This window comes from Bubalus kerabau, chromosome 14 (assembly GCF_029407905.1).
Source record: "Bubalus kerabau isolate K-KA32 ecotype Philippines breed swamp buffalo chromosome 14, PCC_UOA_SB_1v2, whole genome shotgun sequence".
Lineage (NCBI taxonomy): Eukaryota > Metazoa > Chordata > Mammalia > Artiodactyla > Bovidae > Bubalus > Bubalus kerabau.
Genome location: NC_073637.1, coordinates 82,475,756 through 82,503,089, shown reverse-complemented (window position 1 = coordinate 82,503,089; position 27,334 = coordinate 82,475,756).

The following is a 27,334-nucleotide window of genomic DNA, read 5'->3' as shown; positions in this document are numbered from 1 at the left end:
TCTTCACAGTCCAACTCTCATATATCATATTAAAAATTTAAAATTTCAACTTTGTCTTGAAAATTTTCCTGTGAGTTATGAACGTTCAGTCTTGTTGGTTATGTCACCTAATAAATAGTTACAAAGAGATCTGAGTGCTATACGTCTCAGCTCTTATCTGTTATCACAATGTCTAGTGATGTTTTTCTCTCAGTGGATTGCATTATTTGTAGAAGGTGCTTTTAAGATATTGATAGAGGTGTTCATAGAGTACAGTTTCCCTTTTTAATGTCTAAAAGTAAGTAGTATAACCAAAGAAGTTAACTGAGGTCGGCAGGCGCAGAGAACAGGGTTGGCGTTCATGCCATTATCTGCAGAAGTAAATTGTACGGGCAAAAGCAATCAGCATAGATCGATTCAGCCTGTGGAGTTGACTTTCTGATAAAATACTCCTCTACATTCCACCTCCATTTATATTTGCCCTACAGGTTATTATTTGTTATTGAACAATATTATAATTCTTAAGGGAAAATAGTATGATACACTGTTGTGCATGTAGTACACTCAGATTCTTGCAATTACTCTTCTGACTTAAAGGGTAAGGAGTTATTCAAGGGTTTCTTCTTGTGATTTTTAACTTTAGCGGGTTTGTTTCTATTTCATAACATATTATGTTTATATTCAACAGAAAAAAGTTTTTAGGTAAGCAAATTCTATGGATCATTATGTCTGAATAATTTTTTTTTTGAGTTTTTCTTTTTTTAATTTTATTTTATTTTTAAACTTTACATAATTGTATTAGTTGTCTGAATAATTTTTATTCTTTTGTAAAACGAACTGAGCATTCTGTTTAGCTTGATGCAGCATATAAAGATCCATGAACTATTCTGGGCTATTAACTGTTGGGGGGAGTTTTTAATCCTAATTATATTTCAGAGATTATGGCACATTAGGAATAAGCACTATATGCTTATTTCTAGGTCATATAGTTATTACAAGACTGATGTCATGTTTGTATTACAAGATGAATTGTGTATACATAATGTCATCATTGTCAATAAAATATCAAGTGTTAATTACTAAAAATTTTGTGTAAAATTTAAATAAAGCGTGGAGTAAATGATAGCTAGAACTTTACTAAATACCCGTGGTGGACTTTGCATTAAACTAGGACCTGTGTGCTCTACAAGTTGAGTGTGATACAGTTGTCATTCCCATCTTACATTTGGGAAGACAAAAGTAATGCATGAAAAATAACAAGAGAAATAAGACAACAAAGTAATAAATCACATGGCTACTGACTGGGGAAGTTTGGAGAAAAGTGAGATAGGTAGAGGACTTTATAATTCGAAGAATGTTTCTTAACAATTTCAAAGTTGATTTGGTGTGATAATGTGAATACAATTCAGATAATTAGAGAAAACGACCCTTTTGGACTTGTAGAATACCAGAAGCACATATATGTTGGATGTAGCTTTGTGTTTTAAGGGAACCAAAGATTAGAGGAAACATACTGATTTCTCAGTGAGAAAACAATTCTAGTGACTAGAGTGGGCAAGATCAGTGAAGGCTTCAAAAGCTATGGACCAAACATATAAAAATAGCTATCATCTATTTATCCATCATCTATTATCTATCTACTTCAGAAGCTCCTGACTCCCCAGGTCAATAATAGAAATACTTTTGTGAATTGGAACTGTACTTGAGTAACATTGACAGTCCATGAGGATAAATTTTGATTCAATATATTTTCTGTCCAAAAGCAGTGCTTCCTCCCCAAACCTGTTCATTTTAGTCACTTAAAGTAACTTATGTAATAATAGATGATATTTCCTTTGTGCCAAAATTAACTACTTGGTTGATGTATGGTTTTTCCTGTGGTCATGTATGGATGTGAGAGTTGGACTGTGAAGAAGGCTGAGCACTGAAGAATTGATGCTTTTGAACTGTGGTGCTGGAGAAGACTCTTGAGAGTCCCTTGGACTGCAAGGAGATCCAACCAGTCCATTCTGAAGGAGATCAGCCCTGGGATTTCTTTGGAAGGAATGATGCTGAAGCTGAAACTCCAGTACTTTGGCCACCTCATGCCAAAAGTTGACTCATTGGAAAAGACTCTGATGCTGGGAGGGATTGGGGGCAGGAGGAGAAGGGGACGGCAGAGGATGAGATGGCTGGATGGCATCACTGACTCGATGGACGTGAGTCTCAGTGAACTCTGGGTGTTGGTGATGGACAGGGAGGCCTGGCGTGCTGCGATTCATGGGGTCACAAAGAGTTGGACACGACTGAGCGACTGAACTGAACGGAACTGATATATGGAAGGGAAGCTACCATTAATTAACTATCATGTTTTAAACATGGGGTTCGGCACATCATGAGTTTTATCATATACTTCTTCATAGCAATGCTTGGAGGTAGACATTTTTTATCATTGAAAGCTAGAACTTAGGGACATTAGGAATAAGTTATCAAGCAAATCCAAACTTCTCTAACTCCAAAGTCCAAGCTGCCACAAAAATTGTAAGTAGTTCAATTTAGTAGATATATTTATCTTTGCTTCACTCCCTTCTACAATAATATGCCCCCTCTCCAATTTCTCATAAGGCAGATGTACATATCAATACCAGCTGCCCGTATCAATGAGCATACAGTTGATGCAACCAAAGGCAGGCACCTGATGTCGCTTGAGTCAGTTGTTCTCCCTTATATAGAAATTTTAACTAAGATACACTGAGATGAATTGAGCTGATATTGATAAGTGGATCTCCAACTTATAAGGCAAAGCCAGAATCACCACCATGAAAAGCCATGGCATGTTGTGAGGGAAAGTGCAGTGAAAGCAAAACATAAAAGCCTTGGATCAGAAGCACGTCCCTGAGAAGAAAATGAAACAGACGAGGGTTGAGAAACAGAGGAAGCAGGAGTCTGTGACTTTGTTTAACTGAAAGTGCCTTTGTTAGTTCCTCTTGCTTGAACAGACACGACTCTAGGTTCAAAATCCCATTTTCATGGCAAGTTGTGGATTTTATAAAATTTTACAGCATCTTGTGGCACAGAGGAAAAGCGGAATCTTAGTTTTGTTTTTATCTCTTTTTAAGCAATTTGTTTTTTCTTAGTAGAAGCTTATAAGTTTTGTTGTCATTTTTGTTTGTTTGACATTGTTGTTGTTCAGGGCATCTATCTCAATGGTCCATTCTGATTTAGGTATGCAGAAATGACACATTCGTCTAGTTTTATTTAATGAAACTTTAATAATTTCAATGTGAATACAAATATAAGGGACTTATACATAAGTAAAAGAAATTACCTGGTAGAAATAAATTTATCTTTTTTTTTCTTTAAGAAGGGGGATTAATAGTAACATAATTTAAACCAAAGTTTTTGCTTTGCATGTCTTTAGAAAAGTGATTATTTCCAAGACTTTTATAGACAATTATCATGTGTGAATATTATATAAGAATATCAAGATAGTGTATAGACAGTGAATCTAATGCACTTAGATTTAATTCAATAGTAATGGTAGGAAACTATTATTAGTTTTGGGTGCTCTGTTATATAATAAATTATTTCTTTAGTGTTAATATAAAATGTGACAGCAATTTCTGAGAATATCTACTTGCAATAAAAGTCTAATTAGAAATGAACAGCATATCTGTAAGGGGGCAATAGTTTTTCATTTCGTATGACAATATCACAAAATTAGAAATATTTTATAAACTGGATATAATTATTTGCCTATTATTTTTTAATTTTTCCTTTCAAAGATGTTTTATGCGAAGGCAGGATGTGTAGATAGAGATTAATGCTTAAATGCTGTAGGGACTATTCTGCAGATGTCTGTAGATGACTCTGGGTCTATTTGGCCACATAGGAAGGGGGTATTTTTCCCCCCCTTTTAAACAAATTTAGACCACATTTCAAAGGATGATAGAATAACAGGTGCTAAAAGGAGGGATTGGAAAGAACAACTGCCAAGTTGCTTTGAAGGATTCTGGTGAACTTTGTTCTTTAAGCCACTCTGTCTTCATTTAACAAACATTGACTGGGTGTCCAGTCATGGGCTAGCTCTCTTCTTATGTGTCCAAAACAGCTCAGTGAACCAGACACACAAAAATCCCTGCTCTTGCTGAGCTGAGACTTTTTCATGTGTCCACTTTCCCACACCTGATTAAAATGCATCATAAATGGCTTGGCAGCTTTCACCACTAACATACACAATTTGACTGTGTATGCTTCCCCATTGTGTCTACTTAGTCGCTCAGTTTGCTCATTCTCTCAAATGTTAAGAGCAAAGAGCTTGTAAATCCCCAGATTTCTTAGTACAAGATCATTTAACAAAGACCCATGGCAGTGGTACTCCAGAGAACATATGAAAACTGTCATGAAAGTGCTAAGGAACCATTTTGAAAAATAGACCACTTGTAAAATCAGGCAATTTATAGACATAAGTTTATAAATATAGTTTGGGAAACTGAAAAAAATCATGAGCGTACTTGAAATTCCATTTGCACATAATACTTCATAAGGAAGATGAGAAATAGGCAGCAAATTCAAGGAAAGATAAATATGGGGATATGGACAAAACCATGTAAAACCTCAATCTCGACATCATCACAGAGTCCTTGTTGACTCTACGAAAGACGCGCCCTTAAAGGGGTAGGAAATCTCACCACCAGCTATAGTAATATTACTGAGCCAGGATTAAAATTTCCCCAAAGCAACATGAAATTGAGAAAGTAAGGCAGAATATATAGTTTTGTACCATTATGCAAAGTGTTTGCTGGGTACACGCGTGGGAGATTTGACAGAAATACACAGCACAGCGCTTACCACTGGAGGCAATAGGTCAGAAAGGATGCTGTGGGTAGCGGTGCCGAGAACTCAACCCAAGGCGCTCAGGCACTGCTTTGCACGCCTACAGACTCCAGAAAGAAACCAATTTCTCAAAGTTCTGTAGTGGTAATAAACAACAGAGAGTTCCCGAAAGCAGCTCTTAGTTCAGAGAGAAGAACTTTTGGGTCCTGACGCCAGACAAGCACAGAATTCTTGCCAGCAGCCAGCCACCGACATCCACAGCCATCAGGAGGCGTGGGTTTAAGGCAAGTTTCCTGGTGGCTCAGAGGTTAAAGCGTCTGCCCGTAATGCGGGAAACCAGGGTTTGATCCCTGGGTCGGTAAGATTCCCCTGGAGAAGGAAATGGCAACCCACTCCAGGATTCTGGCCGGGAGAATCCCATGGACGCAGGAGCCTGGTGGTCTACGGTCCATGGGGTCACAAAGAGTTGCACACGACTGAGCGACTTCACTTCACTTTCACAGAAGCTAGAAGTAGCATCGGGAAGCCTTTGCAACATCAGGGGAAAACAAAGACGCACCACTTTATATACAATACAATATTGAGAAGCACACTTTATATGTTTACACGCAGAAAGTGAGTGAAAAGGAAAGTGAGGTCGCTCAGTCATGTCTGACTCTTTGCAACCCCATGGACTGCAGCCCACCAGGCTTCCTGTCCTTCGCTATCTCCCAGAATCTGCTCAAACTCATGTCCGTTGAGTCGGTGATGCCATCCAACCATCTCATCCTCTGTATCCCCTTCAAATACATATTTTTTAAAAAAGAAATGCCTAAAATATAAGTTCCAACAATGAGAGTTTTATGATCTGGATCCAATTCTCGTGGAAACCAAAGGGAGTTTTCAGGATTCATCTTCATGTGCTCCCTTCGGGTGTAGGGCAGAGACAGGCGCCCACCAGCGGTGCTGAGGGTGTGCGAAGTGAGTCAGTTCCGTGGAGATGTGAGTGCTGGTCATCCTGAGAGGGTCAGGCAGTCCCCCGACGCGGGTTCAGTCAGAAAGAGAAGCTGTCGCAGCAAGAAAAATAGGTGGAATGAGAACTGCTAGACATTAAAATAAGCCATGGCTTTGATTTTTCCAAGATTAATGCCTCTTCTTTTCTTGAGATCTGTTACCAGGCAAAATGTAACCTGACTTCCACAGCTACGTTTTTTCCATTTTCGGTCCAAAGCCCACCTTCACGTTTCTTGCTGATAGTATCACTTGCTGTTTTGGTGAGTGACTCACTCATTTATACACCCGAAATGAAAGTTGATGCGTTTACGCTGAGCACCGAAGGCCTTAAGCACAAACTGTACCAGCAGGCAGGCTCTATCTACACAGTGTAGGTGACGGTTGCCAGACAAAGGGAAGCAGACTCTGTGATCTAACCAGTTAGGAAGCTGGGGGGCCTCCACGGGCTTTGGGGTAACTGTCCCCAGGCATGAAAGAGTGTACCCTTTCAAGGATTATCGGGACCGATTAGAATGTCTGTGTTAAGTCTGTGTTAAGAAATGATGTGTCAGTAGGTCAGTTTTAATCCAACAGTCACCAAAAAGAAATGCTAAATAAAATGAGAATGAAAATAACATGCGAAGCCATCTTTCACATACGCTAAAATCAGTTAGGTCTCAGATTGGAATTGTCAATTAACAGCCCGAGTGATGAAGTAAATGGAAAGAAAATAAACCCTAACTTCGCATGTGACACACTATTAATCAATCTAAGTAATATGTTCATTCGAGTTAACACGGCAATCAATACGGTAACAGATAGTGGAGTCCATTCCTACCACACACGCCAGGTAATTCATACTTGGAAACATTGGATCTCCTGTGTGTGAACTCTTAGGCTACCACTTTGCTTTTTGTCTTGACCGTGAGTTTGTTTAACTGACGCATGCCGCACATAGTCTAGAGCCTTAGTGACCTGAATACAAATCGGTGAGGATGGAGGTCTCTTCTTGATTAAAAAAAAACAAAAACAAAAAGCTGTTTGGTGAGTCTACCTGAAATTCATATCCATCATTTGTGTTTATGATACAGCAATAACGTAAAAGTCTGAGTGCTTTTATCAACAAACCGACAAATGCGGAGTTCAAGAAAATTGCAAGTTTGACAGTAACAGGGAGACTGCATTTTCATTATTCAAAAAATAATGCTAGGGTCAAGATTTGAGAAAGAAGGAACTGCAATCAGTCTAAGAAGCCTCCAGTTTACCTGCTGCCTCATCCTTCGTTTGTAGCAGTCAAGGTGATTTTGCTTTGAACGTGTTGTATTTTATTTCACTTATCCATCAGTTTAAGGTAGAAAACATTGTTTGACGTCCTGTTAGAACTTATTGAAAGTGAAAATTACTAAATTGAATTTTAATTTACTACATAATTTTATCTTAACTCTGCATTCCTAAATAAAGCCTCTGAATTCTCTATCCAAATACCATTTCTATTATAATGCTATTGAGCACTGAAAGTTTGATCTAGCTCTCTAATCTTAACCAACTCTGATCTCACATAACTAGAGCTTTTAAAGTCTTAACTTTCATGTCATGTCTCTGACATTTATTTTGGGCACAACAGAATGAGCTTAAAACAAAACAAGTGATACTTATATGCAAGGTATACAACTTCTTTCTGGTAAGGTTCTTATCTTTTCAATAAACCATTGAATTTATTGCCCATGTTTTTTCTTTAGAAGAAAACTTGACCTTGTTTCTTGCCACATCTAGTGACACTTTAGCTGTAATAAAAGGGCTTCTTTTCTTTCCGATAGCTGGTTTCTTTTATAAAATTAAATAGGAAACTTTTCCCTACTGGCATCTAATTCTTATCATTTTCTGCTATTTTTTGTTATTGTCAGAAAATATATTTTCAAGGCCATCTTCAAAGTTAAATGTACTTAGAAGGCTTTTTCCTTCCTATAGCCTCAGTACAATTTTGTGTGCTCACTGCACAATTGAAAGGAAAAACAAAATTACAGACTGAAGTGGAAAAATCAAGTTTTACAAATGTGAAACAATACATGTTTACCATGGAACAAGCACTCTTCTAAATAATTTATACATGTCATTATTTAAATGGACACAAGGTGAATTTCGAACTCAGAGAAGAGAAGTCACTTGCTCATGTCCCATGTCAGCCAGGAGTTAGGTGATGGAGTCAGATATTAAGCATGTATTTATTTGCAAACTCTGCCATCTTATGACTATGCCATACTGTTTTTAAATATTGCTTTGACTATGTTTCTGATTGATGCAAAGCACAGAATTAGGTAAATCAAATGTTTAAAAAGTAAATATATGATTCACATGAAGATAAAAGAAGAATTTTAACAACATATAAGTAGCCTTGTGGGGCTTTCCAGGTGGCATAGTGGTTAAAAATTCGCCTGCAATGTAGGAGACCTGAGTTCGATCCCTGGGTTGGAAAGATCCCTTGGAGAAGGAAATGGCAACCCACTCCAGCGTTCCTTCCTGGGAAATCTCATGGACAGAAGAGTCGGGGAGGCTACAGTCCATGGGGTCTGGAGAGTCAGACCTGACTTGACAACCAAACAACAACAAAGTAACTTTGTATCATTTTATTTTACTCAACTATTTTATCAAAGTTCTGAAAAAGTTTGCTACCATACTTTGACTTTTTTAAAAAAAGTAAATATACAATTGATGCCTTTTTAATTTTCTTGTGGAAAATTATCTTGTGGATATGTATAAAGAATGAGTGTTCTTGTTGTATAGAAGAAACCTTAGTCAAAACTTCCAAAGTTCCCTGAAATAATAAGCCATTGCTTTTTAGTTATAGATAATATTTACATTTTTAAAATTTCCTTTGTTATTGGGTGGGTTTCCCAGGGGGCCCTAGTGGTAAAGAACCTGCTTGCCAGACGAGGTTAGACATGAGAGACCTGGGTCAATCCCTGGATCAGGAAGACCCCCTGAAGGGAGGCAGGGCAACCCACTCCAGTGTTCTTGCTCTAGAATCCCATGGGCAGTGGAGCCTGGTGGGCTACACAGAGTCGGACACAGCTAAGTGTCTTAGCATCATATCATGTTGTTACAGGCCACATGCCTAATATTGAAGTGTATTGGGAAAAAATTACAAAGTCAAAAAAATATAAGGAGTTCATTACACAATATGCTAATAGGGATGTAAGAGATTCTTTGTAAAGTTAAAAAGAAAAAAGAAAGCCTCAGTGAACTGTATAATGCTGTGTATTGGTTTGTCATGTTTTAAATCCAGGAGAATAACACGGACATAAACCATCCAACTAAAGAAACCCTCAGATTCCCAGGTAAAATCTTGAAACTGCTAAAAATGAAAGGTAAAACCCCATCACCATGGGTCACTGACCCTGCCAACAGCCTTATTTTGCACTTCTAATGTCATTATGCCTGGATTAAAAGAAAATAATTTGTGTGCATATACAGTAATCTGCACAACTGACTGCTCTATATTTCTGTACATTAAGAATAGTTCTAATGAAATTTGAATTTAATGCCATGCTTGTAATTTTTCTTTGATCATAGTGTTGCTAAACTATGAAACATTAAAAGATTTTTTTCTTCTAAACTACAATAATATGAAAATCAATATAATATTGATGTATTTATTTAAATTATTTGTTTTAATTGGAGGATAATTACTTTACAATATTAATCTTTTATGTGTTCTTTGAATTAAAAGTTGCTTTTACTTTCTACTCTGTTCGTTGAAATGCCTGAGATGGGATTAAGAGGATACAGATTCTATTCTAATTGTTTTGTCTTCTCTACCTCTTATGATTTAAAGATACTGACATCATAGAAACAATAGTAACAGAATAACTCATCAGGGGAATGGATTTTTTTAAACGATTCTTATTACCACCTATATAACCTCAGAATATATGTTATTATAGGGAATTGTACTTGACTGTACTTCGGTGGTTTGGTTGCTAAGTCGTGTCTGGCTCTTCTGACTGCATGGACTGTAGTCCCCGGACTCCTTTGTGCATGGGACTCTCCAGCCAGAGTACTGGAGTGGGTTGCCATTCCCTTCTCCAGGGGACCTTCCCAACCCAGGGATCAAACCTGGGTCTCCTGCTCTGCAGGCAGATTCTTTACTGACTGAGCTTCGAGGTAAGTACTTTAAGCCTGAAAATGATTGTAATCAGATAGCCACAGGTGGTTATTTAGAAATGCTCTTTTAAAAGCATTTCCATACAAATTATAAATGTCAACGTAGAGCCTTCTGCATTGCACAGGCCTGGAGAAAGAAATCATTAGATACGTAATTTGTTATTATCAAGTGCCCCAGAATATATGCATCTGCTGTTAAATGTCATAAGAAGTATTTATTAAATATGAACTTAAATTTAAAAATGCCACTGAAACCACCATCTATTCCCATTCTGGCAAAAGGCATCCAGCAAATGGCAAAAATGCCTTCAGTTTTCCTCCAGTGAAAACTTGCTCTACATTATTATCTTCTGAATTGAATGTTTTTTTCTGAATGATAGCTTTCCTCTGTCATCCAGCTACAAAATTCTTGTGGTAATTGTCACGGTGTCTGATACATTGTCCTTAGTATCTTATGTACAGTTTTAATTAAATCGGGAAAGCTTCATTTCCACACTGCCTCGTGGAACTGAATAGCTCAACATTCTCAGGCTGCAGTCTTGGTATCCAGCTTATAATAGTGTCTCTTGCTGTGTTAAACAGCTATTCCGTCTGTATAGTTGTTGGGCTTGACCTTTTCATCTTCTAGTGTTCAGATTAACAGAAAGTAGAGTTGCTGAGAGCCCTCACTGATGAAATCTTTGTGCTTGCTTCTTAATTCAGAGTATGGTGGTAATAATAGTTCTTAGCTTAGGCACAATCCATTTTAAAAGTTCTGTAATTGCTAAATTATAATAATCATAATCATGTGAGATGACTGCAAGGGAGGCGTTTTAAAAGGATTTTTATTTATCCATTTCAGAGCATGCCTGCTTGAAGTGATATATAGCCAGTATTTCAATTATGCAATTTTTAAGAGGCTATTGCTGCAATTACTTACTTGGAAATAATGAAGAGCTTCTCATTCCATCACATTCTGCAATGTGATAGCATGTGTACCAATCTTTGGGTATACTGATAATCAGTAGCAGGATATAGGAAATTTTTTGAAACTGGTTATTTGCTGGCTTAAAATAAATAAGTGGAAAGAAAAAAATGTATTTCCATTTATCAAAAATGAATAATTATGTGCATTTAGTAAACTTTATGCTCAGTTTGGAGATCATCTCTCCTTTGCAAAGATGATAGTCTCAGTCTTCATCACATTACAGAAGCCCTGCTTGTGGTTTAACTACTAAATGTTACTGTTAACCTGGGAGCCTTGACCTACCTTAGGTCAAGGTGTCTCCTTCACCTACCGTAAGCCCAACTAGAGTCTGAATGTTTTAACACTTTGCAGAACCTTGGTAGACATGCAAATTCAAAGGTTGAAAATTACACATTTATAATAAAAGCTTGAAATAGATTCTAAACATTAGTATTTAAAATGCAACATCCAGGACTTCCCTGGGGGCCTAGTGCTTAAGACTTTGCCTTCCAGAGCAAGAGGTGCTGGCTCGAGGTGAGCTAAGATCCCACATGTCTCTTGGTCAAAAAACTGAAACACAGGACAGGAGCAATATTGTGACAAGTTCAACAAAGACTTTAAAATGACCCCCATAAAAAAATAAAATAAAACACGATGTCCAAGAAGCTATTCCTAAGTGAAAAGAGAATTTTACAGTTTAACCTAAACTTAAAGAAGGTTGAAATCTGAGTATCATAATAACATAGTCTGAGTGATGTCAAGTATACATTAATGAGTTCCCTTTAATATCATCCACTGGTTAAATTAGCATATTTAAAAAGTATAATAGATACTGATTAAACAATGAGGATAGCTTAAAAATGCAAACGGATAGATAAGTGCACACGCATATTACCTTGATATTACTTGTAACAAGTCTCACTGAAAAATCACAGATTTTGAAGTTTAGACATATTTTGAAAAGTGCAATTGTTAGTTGTTCAGTCTTGTCTGCCTCTCTGTGACCCCATGGACTGTACCCAGCCAGGCTCCTCTGTCCATGGGATCCTCCAGGCAGGAATGCTAGAGGGGCTTGCCATGTCCTTCTCTAGGGGATCTTCCCAAGCCCGGGACTGAACCCAGGTTTCCTTCATTGCAGGCAGATTCTTTACCATCTGAGCCACCAGAGATTATTTTAATCACTACATTTTCTAGATGATTAAACTGGAATTCAGAGTTGTTAGGAGGATTGCCGATGGTCACAAATCTAAATAGTAGCAGGACCAAGAATGTCAGTCATTGTTCCATTTCCCACGTGTTTTTCTGGCCAGCAAGACAGTTTAGAATCTTATGTCTGTCATTCAGTGTTTTGGGGACCTTGGGAAATTTACCTAAACTGTACAGGACCAAGGTTTCCTCATCTGTAAAGAATGAAAACATATGAGAAGAATTGGTAAATATTTTTAAATGCATGGTCAGATGACATCAATATATACTGAAAACTGGTAGATAGTATTACTATTAAGGGTCATTTATGCGACCTTGGCAAGTTTTAAATCTATATATAATTGAAGGGAAAAGAATGAATTAAATAATCCTTGGGCTTTCTCTGGATGAAGAGAAAGCATTTTCTATGGTGCACTTTCTGTTATAGATACCAGCATTTTGTGGGACCTCATTAAGTATTTAATCATTTAAAGGAAAAATTCTAACTCAACTCTGCTCCAGTTCTTGGTATTACTGAAGGGTAGAAAACCTACAAAAGTGTCTTTTTTCTTTAGAAGAGATGCTTAGTGGGTGTTTGCATACAGGTTTGTTATGAGAAGTTAGTTTCTGGTTTAAAAAAAAAAAGTGGATGGCTAAAGAATTCTGTTTGCAAAAGAGAAGGATAGTATGTAGGGACACAGAATACGATTGAGTGAAAGAGGGAGATTCAAAAAGAGGAAATGCAACCAGTAACTGACTTTTTAGGAAATAGCTCAATAATTTTAAGAACACTTTTAATATTAAAATTTATTCCACTGAGGTCTAATAATACATATAATATAACTACTGTCTTAAAAAAGTAGAATTTGAAATTGATTTTCATCTTTTTTTAACTAAAATTTAATACCAAAACTTTAGTTGTACAGAGTTATGCCAAGAAAAATCAAAAGGACCCTGTTAATAACATTTTGATGCAATGTGAGTATTTTGGGCAACCTGAAAGAATGATGCCTGGGACGAGTTAATTCAAAGATTAACGTCTTCCCCGCCCCCTACATTTTCTAAAATATAATCGGGTGAAGGCCGCAGTAGTCAACCAGGGGACCGGCAAAGGGCAGCCGCATGCCGGGCCGTGAAGCCCAGCGCTGCCTTCGTTGGCCCTACCCGTGTGGGTGGCGGGCCCCGCTCTATTCCGCGAGAGGCTGTCCAGTGCGGCTCTTCTGTTAATCGGTGAGTGAGAGTCACTCTACACTGAAAGACGATCGTAAGCCTAAAGTCTCTGACAAAACAAAACAATAGAACACTTACAGAGAATAGCAGGCTGCGTTTACATTGTTTTTGGTGCCAATATATTTTGTTCCATGATATTTGTAAGTGAGCAGGTTCTATGCATCTGTCTGTGTACATGTACTATTTATACAATATATATGTGGAGATTTATATATGCACACATTCTCTCACTCTCTACATAGGTAGGTAGATGGACAGAGTGATCAGAAGTCATCTTTTACTCCAGGATTGAGGGCCACAGAACCCTCTGCCTGCCTGTGACTGAAAGAAAAATGAGAACAGGACAAATCACACGATGAATCTTTTTCCCTAACATTTCCTGGCCATAGTAAGCTACATAGCCAAGCCTGACATCAACGGGGAAAGACAGTCTAATTATCTCCCAAGTTGCAGTAACTAAATACGAACCAAATACAGGTTATCTCAAACCTAATTGTTGGTGCTTTTCAGTTTCTAAGTCGTGTCCGACTCTTTGCAACCCCATGGACTGCAGCACTCCGGGCTCCTCTATCCTTCACTATCTCCCAGATTTTGCCCAAATTCATGTCCATTGAGTGGGGGATGCTACCTAACCATCTCATCTTCTGTCACCGCCTTCTCCTATTGCCTTTAATCTTCCCCAGCAGCAGGGCAAACATTAATTAAAAGTATGTAATTTAGCCATAGGTGCACAGTTTTTAGGTTAAAACAATTGAGGCATTATATATCTAGATATCCTCAATGCCTAGGTTTATGAATGTGACTAAATATATTTGAAAAACAGAAATAAACTATTTTTAGAAGAAAATATACACAATGTAAACATATTGAGATTATTATACTCACTATAAATCCTCAATCATACCATTGAATTCTAGAAATTGTAGGGAATTTAGAGCCTGTCCCAATTTCTTACTAACTGATGAAGTTTCAGAAGGACAACTTCATACAATAAATCTAACAATTATACTAATATGAATTGCAACAGATTTTATTTTGTGACAATTATTTTAGTCCAACTAAGTTCAGCTAAGGCAAAAAATAACTGACATAAATGGCTTCACAGTGCAATACAGCAATTACCTGAGAGATGACAAGGCAGGGTTTCTGTGCCACCCCGACCATCGCTCCGTGCTGAAGGGCACACTGCGCACGCCAACTGCGTGAGAGACTAGGGTACGCGGTCTCTGTGAGAAGCGGCAAATAGACGGGAGACAGGGGAAACAGTGAGTGAGTTTATATTTTTGGGCCCCAAAATCACTGCAGATGGTGACTGCAGCCATGAAATTAAAAGATGATTGCTCCTTGGAAGAAAAGTTATGACCAACCTAGACAGCATATTAAAAAGCAGAGACATTACTTTGTCAACAAAGGTCTGTCTAGTCAAGGCCATGGTTTTTCCAGTGGTCATGTATGGATGTGAGAGTTGGACTGTGAAGAAGGCTGAGCACCGAAGAATTGATGCTTTTGAAGTGTGGTGTTGGAGAAGACTCTTGAGAGTCCCTTGGACTTCAAGGAGATCCAACCAGTCCATCCTAAAGGAGATCAGTCCTGATATTCATTGGAAGGACTGATGCTAAAGCTGAAACTCCAATACTTTGGCCACCTGATGCAAAGAACTGACTCATTTGAAAAGACCCTGATGCTGGGAAAGATTGAAGGCAGGAGGAGAAAGGGACGACAGAGGATGAGATGGCTGGATGGCATCACTGACTCAATGGACATGAGTTTGGGTAAGCTCCAGGAGTTGGTGATGGACACGGAAGCCTGGGCAGGGGTGACACGGTCACAGGTTGCATCCCCAAGAAATAGAAAAGCAGGTTACAGGAAGTGTCCTTGGCATTGACACCTGTTGAAGGGAAGAGAGAGAAACTGGAATGAGCAGGATTCAAGCTGTGAGGCGGTCTCAGCAGAAACCTCGTCCAGTCCTTTTGGGGACCATGAAGTACTAATCCGCTTTAGAATTGTCCTGCGTTAAGCCTAGAGAGTCAAACTTTTATATCCCCCTTTCAACGAGTAGTTGGGTCCGGCTTTTCTGCCCACCCTACCCCAAAGGGGGTGTGCCTTTGAGTGATGCTGTACTTCTCAGTTCTTGCAGTGTCTGCAGAGGTCTAACAGTTGAGACCATGTCCCTGGTGACATTTCCTGAAGCTGAAGCAATGAATCTTTCATTTCTGGGATGGGGTCTGGGCAACACCACAAAGTATCCACCACACTGTTGGAAAAATTGGGAGCTAATTTAATATAATGAAAGAAACCTGGGAAGCCTGGCTAAGAGAGAATACAAAGGATGGGGGTGGAACATAATACTGGAAACAATGTCAGGAGCTGGGTCAGGAAGGACTTTGCAAACCACGTCATGAGTTTGGACATCAGTTTAGAGACAAAGTGAAGCCAGTGGGATTTCTAAGAACAGGAGTGACATGGTTAGATTAGAAATTAATGGTTCTTTTTGCAGCTTTGTGGAAAATAGATTGGGATGGGCCAGTAGTAATTCTGAGTAACCAGTATAACCAAAGCCTCGGTGAGAGACAATTGAATCCTAGAAATAAAATTCTACTAGGGGAATACCACAGTTCCGTATGTTGATCTAAATGACTGTCAGATGTTTCTCCAGTAAAGATGAATTTATCTGGAATTTGCAGAGAACTGCAGTTTGGGGTCTGCAAACGTTTCAAAATGTTTCACCATGGGGAAACGTGTGTAAGTCCCTGCCCAGCAAAGGAAGGAGAACACTTATAGAGAGGAAAAGGGAACTGGGGGCGCTGTAGTAACCAAAGTCATGACTTTTCAATGGCCGAGTCTCTCCAGGAGAGAAGAGTCTCTCTTCTTTCTGTTGAGCTTTGTTATTGTTATAGGCATGAGAGCTCCCCCTCTGATCTCCCAACTCTACTTAATTGAAGTTTCTGTTTATTAAGTTTTTATATATATATGGTCTGATACAGGCTTCCCAGCTGGCACTAGTGGTAAAGAATCTGCCTGCCAAAGCAGGAGATGCAAGAGACGTGGGTTTGATCCCTGGGTTGGGAAGATCACCTGGAGTAGGAAGTTGCAACCTACTCCAGTGTCCTTGCCTGGAAAATCCCATGGACAGAGGAGCCTGGCAGGCTACAGTCCATGGGGTCGCAAAGAGTCAGACACGACCGAGCAACTAACACTGTGGTCTGATACTTATAAGCACTTTTATGGGATTAAGCATTTTTATTGGCTGTTAAGTCTAGGAAATAGATGATATCATAGAGGGGATGTGTTTGTAATGGGGAATGTGGAGATCCTGGGAAAGAAATCAGATGTACTCCAACATTTATTGGTCAGGAAGAAAAGGGAGACTGGCAAATTAGAAATTCATGAAGTTGAAGGTAGGAAAACTAAAGTTGGCTTTCACTGAAAGCAAGAGCTGAGAGTCTTTTTCAAGACCTTTAAATTAGGTCTTTGTCAAGTGCTACTGATGGAGAAGGAAATGGCAACCCACTCCAGTGTTCTTGCCTGGACAATCCCAGGGACGGGGGAGCCTGGTGGGCTGCCGTCTATGGGGTCGCACAGAGCTGGACATGACTGACGCGACTTAGCAGCAGCAGCAGCAGCAGCAAGTGCTACTGAAGATTTTTGGAGATGGAAAGAAAGAATGATTAAAAAGAGCAAATAAACATACTGATTGTTTATGTGCTGGTACTTCTGGTGGTAAAAGGATAATACTATTGAGCAAGTTGTATTATTTACTGATTTGTTTACTTATTTATTTGAATTATCTGTATAATTTGGGTGTAGGCAAAAAGAAAATAGTGGTGTTTAGCTGGGTAGATGCTTACAGAGTAAAACAGCAAAGGACCTGGGATTTTGATAAGACAGAGCCTGAAATGATGAAACAGATAATTTAGATTAAGTAGGGTATTAAAAAAGGTATATACTTACATTTTGCGGCAGAGCTATCTTCTAAACTGCAAATATAGACGAGTTTGAAACTAACAGCAGGACTTCAGATTAAACATGGTGGACCAAACACACCTGTTCACCTGAGTGCTCCTTAAGATACCATGAAAACGAGAGTAACATGAATTTTCATAAAGGTGTTAAGTCTATCTGGCAAGGACAACCTGAGGGAAGAGGCAAGCTACAATATTTGCAAAACAGAGGAAGCAGAGGAAGGTTGAGTGGTAACTAACTTGGCAGAACTGAGTGAATTACAATTATGTCAGCCCCAGGGACAGCACAGAATTAGGCTGATTCAGGAACTCTGACAGGTACAGAATTTGGATGTAGAAAGTACCTCTAAGAGTGGGACTACAAAAAGATCAGAAAACGTAAATATTGGTTAAAGTATATCTAAACATTTAAATGGCATTAATTACAGTGTGCCTCCACTCACCTTCTTGTTTATAAGAACATTAGCAAGTCTATCCTTTCTTTCACCTACTCTATATCATATCTACACTTTTATCTTGTATTTTAATTATCTGTCTATATTTGAATTTCATATTTGCACTTTTATATTACATTATGACAAGTAAAATGGTAATCATTTGGATATTAAAGGATGAGTAATTAGGAGTCTTTTGTTATCCTCATCAGTTTGAAATCGAGAGAGAAAGAAGGAAGAAGAAGGAGAAGGAGGGGATTGGAACATCAGCTATGTTGCTAATAGAAGCTAAACTGAAAAATAGGAGCTCAGGAGACTTCCCTGGTGGTCCAGCGATTAAGACTTAACCTTCCAGTGCAGGGGGTGTGGGTTCGAGCCCTGCTTGAGGAGCTAAGATTCCACATGCCTCATGGCCAGAAAACCAAAACATAAAACAGAAACAACATGGTAAAAAAATTCAATAAAGACTTTAAAAATGGTCCACCGCAAAAGTAAAACCTTAAAACCAAAAAAGAAAATAGAAGGCCAAAGTCTAACTCACAGTAGACTGAACAGGACACATATCTACTGTATGTGTGAGCAAACTGCATGGAGAGAGTCAAGCAACACGCCCCTTCTCTGAAAGACCAGGGAGGAAGAAGTTGACAAAAGAAAATGCTGAGATTAGCATACGCAATTCCTTCTCCAAGGCATGCCACTTGGATATTACAGAGTATTGAGGAAAGGAGAGAATCTGGGAATATTTCTCCCTTATTTTTCACATTTAAGAAGTCAAATGATAATTCCTATTCTTTTTTTTTTTTAATTTTCTATTCTTCTTTAGCAAATTAGGAGTAGGGAAAAGTATCCCTCCAGTTACAAAGCTAAATAAAGGTCAGTGATATTTACAGACTACACCTATGCAAGTATTGTTTGTTGCCAAGTCAACTAGTATACTATAAATGCATTCTTTTCTATGTGCCGTTTACAAATTTTGCTTTATTTTGCCTTTGTTTCTTCTTTTGAAATTTCCTTTGACTCTCATGGAGTCAGACTGACTGACTTAAAACATCCTAGCAGTATGAATTTACTTTCCTGATCTGTAATATGTTGGCCACCTGTTGGCCAGCTGACTCATTGGGAAAGACCCTGATGCTGAGAAAGATTGAAGGCAGGAGGAGAAGGGGACGACAGAGGATGAGATGGTTGGATGGTATCACTGACTCGATGGACATGAGTTTGAGCAAGCTCCGGGAGATTGTGAAGGACCAGAAAGCGTGTAGTCCATGGGGTCACACTGAGACAGACACTGCTTAGCAACAACAACAAATACTGGTACTAATAGTATATCCTCTGTGGGGTTATTATGATGATAAAATGAGTTAATATACATAGAGTGCTTAGAACAATGCCTGACACAGTGTAAGCACTCAAAGTATTTGCTACAATTATGTCTTTATTATATTATTTATTTTTGGTTTGTCAAGTCACATAACATTATCTACACCATAGAGATAAAATTTTTCCTCAAAATTTTTTCCTGGAGTCTTCTGCTCTCCTGCCCAAAGCTGCATCAGATCAGATCAGATCAGATCAGTCGCTCAGTCGTGTCCGACTCTTTGCGACCCCATGAATCACAGCACGCCAGGCCTCCCTGTCCATCACCAACTCCCGGAGTTCACTGAGACTCATGTCCATCGAGTCAGTGATGCCATCCAGCCATCTCATCCTCTGTCGTCCCCTTCTCCTCTTGCCCACAATCCATCCCAGGCTCAGAGTCTTTTCCAATGAGTCAACTCTTCGCATGAGGTGGCCAAAGTATTGGAGTTTCAGCTTTAGCATCATTCCTTCCAAAGAAATCCCAGGGCTGATCTCCTTCAGAATGCACTGGTTGGATCTCCTTGCAGTCCAAGGGACTCTCAAGAGTCTTCTCCAACACCACAGTTCAAAAGCATCAATTCTTCGGCACTCAGCCTTCTTCACAGTCCAACTCTCACATCCATACATGACCACAGGAAAAAACCACAGCCTTGACTAGATGGACCTTTGTTGGCAAAGTAATGTCTCAGGTTTTGAATATGATATCTAGGTTGGACATAACTTTCCTTCCAAGGAGTAAGCGTCTTTTAATTTCATGGCTGCAGTCACCATCTGCAGTGATTTTGGAGCCCAGAAAAATAAAGTCTGACACTGTTTCCACTGTTTCCCCATTTATTTCCCATGAAGTGGTGGGACCAGATACCATGATCTTCGTTTTCTGAATGTTGAGCTTTAAGCCAACTTTTTCACTTTCATCAAGAGGTTTTTGAGTTCCTCTTCAATTTCTGCCATAAGGGTGGTGTCATCTGCATATCTGAGGTTATTGAGATTTCTCCCGGCAATCCTGATTCCAGCTTGTGCTTCTTCCAGCCCAGCGTTTCTCATGATGTACTCTGCATATAAGTTAAATAAGCAGGGTGACAATATACAGCCTTGACGAACTCCTTTTCCTATTTGGAACCAGTCTGTTGTTCCATGTCCAGTTCTAACTGTTGCTTCCTGACCTGCATACAGATTTCTCAAGAGGCAGGTCAGGTGGTCTGGTATTCCCATTTCTTGAAGAATTTTCCACAGTTTATTGTGATCCACACAGTCAAAGGCTTTGGCATAGTCAATAAAGCAGAAATAGATGTTTTTCTGGAACTCTCTTGCTTTTTCCATGATCCAGCGGATGTTGGCAATTTGATCTCCGGTTCCTCTGCCTTTTCTAAAACCAGCTTGAACATCAGGAAGTTCACGGTTCACATATTGCTGAAGCCTGGCTTGGAGAATTTTGAGCATTACTTTACTAGCATGTGAGATGAGCGCAATTGTGCGGTAGTTTGAGCATTCTTTGGCATTGCCTTTCTTTGGGATTGGAATGCAAACTGACCTTTTCCAGTCCTGTGGCCACTGCTGAGTTTTCCAAATTTGCTGGCATATTGAGTGCAGCACTTTCACAGCATCATCTTTCAGGATTTGGAGTAGTTCAACTGGAATTCCATCACCTCCACTAAACTGTGATAAATGCCTACAGACAAGGAAAAATATGGAATTTTCCTTATGGGTTTTGTATATCTGATCCTCAATGGTTCTTTTTCAACTGACCCTCGTTTTACTGAAGTTCAGTTCAGTTCAGTCCTGTCTGAACCTTTGCAACCCCACGGACTGCAGCACGCCAGGCTTCCTTGTCCTTCATTATCTCCTGGAGCTTGTTCAAACCCATGTCCATTGAGTTGGTGATGCCATCCAACCATCTCATCCTCTGTCGTCCCCTTCTCCTCCGGCCCTCAATCTTTCCCAGCATCAGGGTCTTTTCCAAGAGTCAGCTCTTCGCATCAGGTGGCCAAAGTATTGGAGTTTCAGCTTCAGCATCAGTCCTTCCAATGAACACCCAGGACTGATTTCCTTTAGGATGGACTGGTTGGATCTCCTTGCAGTCCAAGGGACTCTCAAGAGTCTTCTCCAACACCACAGTTCAAAAGCATCAATTCTTTGGCACTCAGCTTTCTTTATAGTCCAACTCTCACATGCATACATGACCACGGGAAAAACCATAGTCGTGACTAGACAGACCTTTGTTGGCAAAGAAGTGTCTGCTTTTTAATATGCTGTCTAGGTTGGTCATAGCTTTACCTCCAAGGAGCATGCGTCTTATCTTTAATAACACATAAAGGCATGTGTATGAGGTAAACTCCTGGAGTCTCTACTGTTTATGTGCTGTGTGTGCTCAGCCGCTCAGTCATGTCCAACTCTGCGGCTGCATGGACTGTAGCCTGCCAGGCTCCTCTCTCCATGGATTTTTTTCCAGGCAAGAATCCTGGAGTGGGTTGCTGTTTCCTACTCCAGGGGATCTTCGTCACCCAGGGATCGAACTGCATCTCCAGCATGGACAGGCAGATTCTTTACCACCAGCGCCCCCTGGGAAGCCCTCCTCTCACTTTCAGTGATAATATGGTTTCCATGGTGAGCATAGCAGAGTGAAGTCGCTCACTCTTGTCTGACTCTTTGTGACCCCATGGACTGTACCCACCAGGCTCCTCTGTCCATGGGGATTCTCCAGGCAAGAACACTGGGCAGGGTTGCCATGCCCTCCTCCAGGGAATCTTCCAGACCCAGGGATCGAACCCAGGTCTCCTACATTGTAGGCAAATGCTTTACTGTCTGAGCCACCAGGGAAGACCGGGTTAAGCCAAGATCCAAATTTGGGTCTGTCTGCCTCTAATATCGGAGAAGGCAATGGCACCCCACTCCAGTACTCTTGCCTGGAAAATCCTATGGACGGAGGAGCCTGGTAGGCTGCAGTCCATGGGGTCCCGAAGAGTCGGACACGACTGAGCGACTTCACTTTCACTTTTCACTTTCATGCATTGGAGAAGGAAATGGCAACCCACTCCAGTGTTCTTGCCTGGAGAATCCCAGGGACGGGGGAGCCTGGTGGGCTGCCGTCTGGGGTCGCACAGTCGGACACGACTGAAGCGACTTAGCAGCAGCAGCAGCAGCAGCAGCAGCCTCTAATATGGCTCTTTTATTTTACACCACCTGTGGCATTTTTCTGCTGGTTTTTAACTTTTTAAAATCTTTCTTTATTTATATATGGCTGCTCTGCGTCCTTGTTCCTTTGCTGGGGCTTTCTCTTGCTGCAGCCAGCAGGGGCTGCTGTTTGTCGCGGTGCACAGGCTCCCTGTTGCAGCGACTCCTGTTGCAGGGCCCCGGCTCTGGGGCTCACGAGCTTCCGTAGTGGCGGCTCGTGGTCTTTAGAGCGCGGTTCGGTAGTTCTGGCGCTGGGCCTGGTGACTCCTCGGCATGTGGAATCCTCCCAGACCAGGGATCAAACCGCTGTCTCCTGCACTGGCAGGCAGATTCTCATCCACTGTGCCACCAGGGAAGCATAGGTTTTCTGTTTTCCCTCTGACCCCTTAAGGTGTTATCTTTTTTTTCTAACTGCCAACTTTGATGATGAGTCGTCTGTTTGCAGCCTGAAAATGGTCCGTTTGTAAGAAACCCGCTTTACTTTTCCTCTTTAGAATCTTTTGGGATCATTTTTATCATTGAGGATATGAAATGTCAGACCGTGGGTCACTTATTTTTGTTCCTCCTTATAAATAACTTGTAGGATATTCATTCTGATGATGAATGTCTCTCCTCGGCCTTGGTAAATTATCTTCTAGTATTCTCACTCTTCTATTTTGTTCTTGAATTCATGTTAGATAACGTCTCTCAAGTTAAAAAGTAAATCCTTGCTTGCTGTATATGTATATATTTTTTAAGCCTTCAAAGAATACCTCTATTTTTATTTCCTCTTCTCACTCTTAAATTCTGTTAGAATTTTGCTCTTTGAATTTGAAGCATCTGCTGGGTGGGCTGACTGCTCACCAGAATTCTGGGTGATGTTGCCTTAACTCTGCATCCCCAGAATTAGTTGGACTTTTTTCATCATTGATGGCTTTCATTCTATTTTTTATCTTAAGATTGTATTTTTATTTGTATCTTTACTTATAATATGGCTTCCCTGGTGGCTCAGATTGTAAAGAATTTGCCTGCAATGTGGGATACTTGGGTTCAATCCCTGAGTGGGGAAGTTCTCCTGGAGAAAGGAATGGCAAGCCACTCCAGTATTCTTGCCCGAAGAATTCCATGGACAGAGGAGCCTGGCGGGCTACTGTGAGGGTCACAACGAGTCAGACCTGGCTAAACAACTAACACTTTCATTTTTTCAGGAAAGATATAGTGTGAACATGTGTGCTTAGACTGCCATCTTGACCTGGGTCCAAGCTTAGTTTTAAAACACTGAATGTATGTGGCATGTGGATTAGGGCAGAGGAGAAGCAGAAACTGGAGCACGGTTAGAAGCCTGGTCTGGATAGATGATGGTATGTTTAATCAGATTGGCTCCTGAGCAGGTAAAGAAATGGGCATAGACTTAAACAGAACTTTAGAAGTAAAATTAACATGACTTATTTAGCAATTTAGTAAATAAACTCATATTTGCATAGTTCAGATTTTCCTTCATAATTTCAGTAGCTCTGTTAGCTTTTATTTTTTCAGAATAAAAGGTGATTTGAATCTTTTTTTAAACCTTTAAAATAAGTATATTTTATTATTTGCCAGGAGACTTTATAGAAAATGGTAAACAGTATATGAATATAGAAAGAATTGTTAAACAATTTCAATGTACAAACAGAGCCAGTGAAAGTAGGTTCAATCACTAATCTTTTAAATCTCGGTTTATAAAGCACTAGCAATTTAAGAAAATTATTTAAAGTCATCTGTTATTATTTTCAAGCTCTATTATCTTTCTTAAAGAATAGTAAGCATAAATGCACACAGTATTCCACGTGCTGACAGATATTGTATTTGAAATTTATGAGAAAGTCAGTCCTTGTAACTCATGATATTACACAGCTGGAGGCAATTCCTGAGCCAGTCTTGGCTAGGTCAAAGTAATATAAGAAGCCTTAGTCCCAGTGGGGCTAGAATGCTCTTGGTAGTTGTTAAGATTCAAAGTTATATAGCTGTGATTCAGATTCTCTAAGTCCTTACCTGTTAACTACCATGACTATAGATATCCTTTGGGAAAGATATATGTTCATAAGATAAGGTCAAAAGAAGATTTTATAACTAGCTTAGATTTGGTTTTAAAATCTTGGTTGGGACCCCATTAGTTCTGGTGATTTGCAATGTATCACATCAGAGGGTATTACATAAATAATTAATTTTACACCTGATAAATCAATACTGAAAGTCTTCTCAAGTCAGAAATTCTTCCTGAATAGGAGAACTGCTCAGACCACATTGTTTCTTGAGATATACAGATGACCACAATACGGAGACAACCCAAAAAGATGAATGTTGAAAGTGTTAGAGATAAAAATAGATCTGATTATTATTAAAGGGAAAACTTTTCTCTCGTTGATTTAGTCCATTCAATGCTTTTGTATTTGATCCATCCATCCAAGAGTCCAACATTTATGAAGATGGAGTAAAGAAACAGAGGATTCAAATTCCTATTAAACATAGATGTATCAATAAAATTAAAGTTGACAGGAGGAAACGGAAGGCAGATGTACAAGGGAGGTGATTCGTAAATCTAGCTGCGTATCAGGCACCATTAGGATTTTTAAACTTGAAGATGGGTTTTAGGGTGAAGCGATTTTCGAAACTTCTAAGTTGCAAGTCCATGGATGCATGGAGGGAGGTTAAATTCAAGTCCATGGTAAATTTTAGGATGTTTCAGAATATGAGACTCAGATTGTGCTTGCTGATGATCTTTCTTTTTTTTTTTTTGAAATATAATGACCTATTAATTTCAAGTGCATTTACTGAAAGTAATTCTTTCCCCAGTGTATACTCTTGACCTCTTTGCTGTAAATTAATTGACCATATATGCACACATTTATTTCTGAAGTCTCTATGCTGTTCCTTTGATCTATTTGTTTTTATGCCAATACCATACTGTTTGATTACTATAACTTTACAATATCGTTTGAAAGCAGGAAATGTGATGCTTCCATCTTTGTTCTTTTTTTTTAAAGATTTCTCTGGCTATTCAGAGTACTCATGGTTCCACACAAATTTGGGACTGTTTGTTCTGCTTTTGTAAAAAATGTCATTGGAATTTAATATGGACTATGTTAAGTGTATAGATTGTTCTGTGTAGTATAGAGAATTTAATAACTCAATAGCAAAAATATTTTTAAAAGGGCAAAGAACCTGAGTAGATTTTTCTAAAGAAAACATACAAAAGGGCAACTCTTTTATGAAAAGATCAATATCACTAATTATCAGGGAGATGCAAGTCAAACCACAATGAAATATCATATCACACCTATTAGAATGACTATAAGAGATGAATAATAACAAACGTTGTCAAGGACTTGGAGAAATAGAAACCCTCTTGCACTGTTAGAAATATCAATTCATTCAAGTGCTATGGAAAAGACTTACGGAGGTTACTCAAAAAATTAAAAATGGAATTATTATATGATTCAGCAACCTCACTTCTGGGTATTTCCAAAGGAAATGAAAACAGAATCTTAAAGAGATATCTGCACCTCTGTTTTCATTGCAGTGTTATTCACAATAACCAAGATACTGAAAAAAATGTAAATGCCTATTTATGGATGAATGGATTAAAGATACATGGCACATTATACTGTGAGATCTTATTCAGCCATGGGAAAAGAATGGCATCCTGCTATTTGCACCAACATAGATGGACTTTGAGAGCTTTATGCTAGGTGAAATGTCAGAGAAGAACAAATACTGTATGATATCACTTACATGTAGAAACTAAAAAAACCAAACTCACAGAAAGAGTGACTAGGATGGAGGTTACCAGGGATTGAGAACTTGGGAGGAAAAGTAAGATACTGATAGGGGAGTGGAAACTTCCTGCTATAAGATGAATAAATTCTGGGGATTGAACGTATGGTTGTCTCTTGGTATCTGCTGGATTTTGGTTCAAGGAGGGCATGCTTCTCTGGACCACAGATATATAAAGCACTTGAATATCTGTGGGTTTTGGTATCTGGAGTTGGGGCAGTTGTGGTCTCTTAACCAATTCCCCCTGGATACCAAGAAATGACAGTACTTGTTTCTGAACCAAACACAAAATAGCAGATTAAACATTAGTTATTGATGCTTTGCTTTTGGAACAGATTACTGCCAGGAGCCACCACGGGAGATCCCACCCATGACAAAGGTCATGCGGAGAGAACCTGACAGGCAAAGGCAGATCAGGCCTCAAGGGACCCCCTGGATCTGCTCGAGCATCTACCCCAAAACCAAAATCTGTCTGTCTTACTGTTTTGTGCCTTTCACTAACTCTTCTGACATTAACAGGGGGCTATCCCCGACCACCTTTCTCTGGAAAAAATCAACTTAGGGCTTTAGTTAATGGGCAGGATAGGAGTGTTTCAATTCAAACCCCTCCGATGGCTTTTTAGCTTGCCTGACAGGTTTATCCATACTCTTGCAATTAACACACATGATTGTTCACAAATTCTCAACCTTGAAAGGCAAGGGAAGCCAAAACATTCTAAAAGTCCTAATGAGCATAGAGTCCTTTAAGGGATGAAAAATTATTAGAATAGTACTGGTAAAGGGCTTCATTATTGGGCCAATGCTTGCTGCCAAGTGCCCATATCCCTTACCCATTGTGCACCTGGGAGTGCATCGGTTAACATAGTTGGAATATAAGAAAAACAAGTAGCAGCCTTGGCATTAACCACATCAGACCTTTGAGCTAATTGGTTCTTTCTTTGTTGTAACTCACTGCACCTTTGCTCCGTGAGAATGTAATTCTGTATAGCACTTTCTGAGGCTGACATAGATTAGAAATAAAAGAAAAAACACTTCAAGGGAAAATAAGTTTTCTGGTTGAGCAGAATTTATCAAAAAAGAGTCATAAAATGTTCACAGGCCTCCAAGGCCAGAAGATAATGTATACAACATTGTTTATGGAAAGGTATGCAGAAAAAAATCCTGGTTTTGATAAAGACAAAACAGATGTAATGTTTGGGCTGACTCTGTATGACTTTGCATCTTTCATTTCCCTCTATGTACAAGTCAAGGTATAAAAGTTCCTTTTGAAAATAAAGTTATGGGCCTTGCTCACCGAAGCTTGGTCTCCCCATGTCATTCTTTTTTTC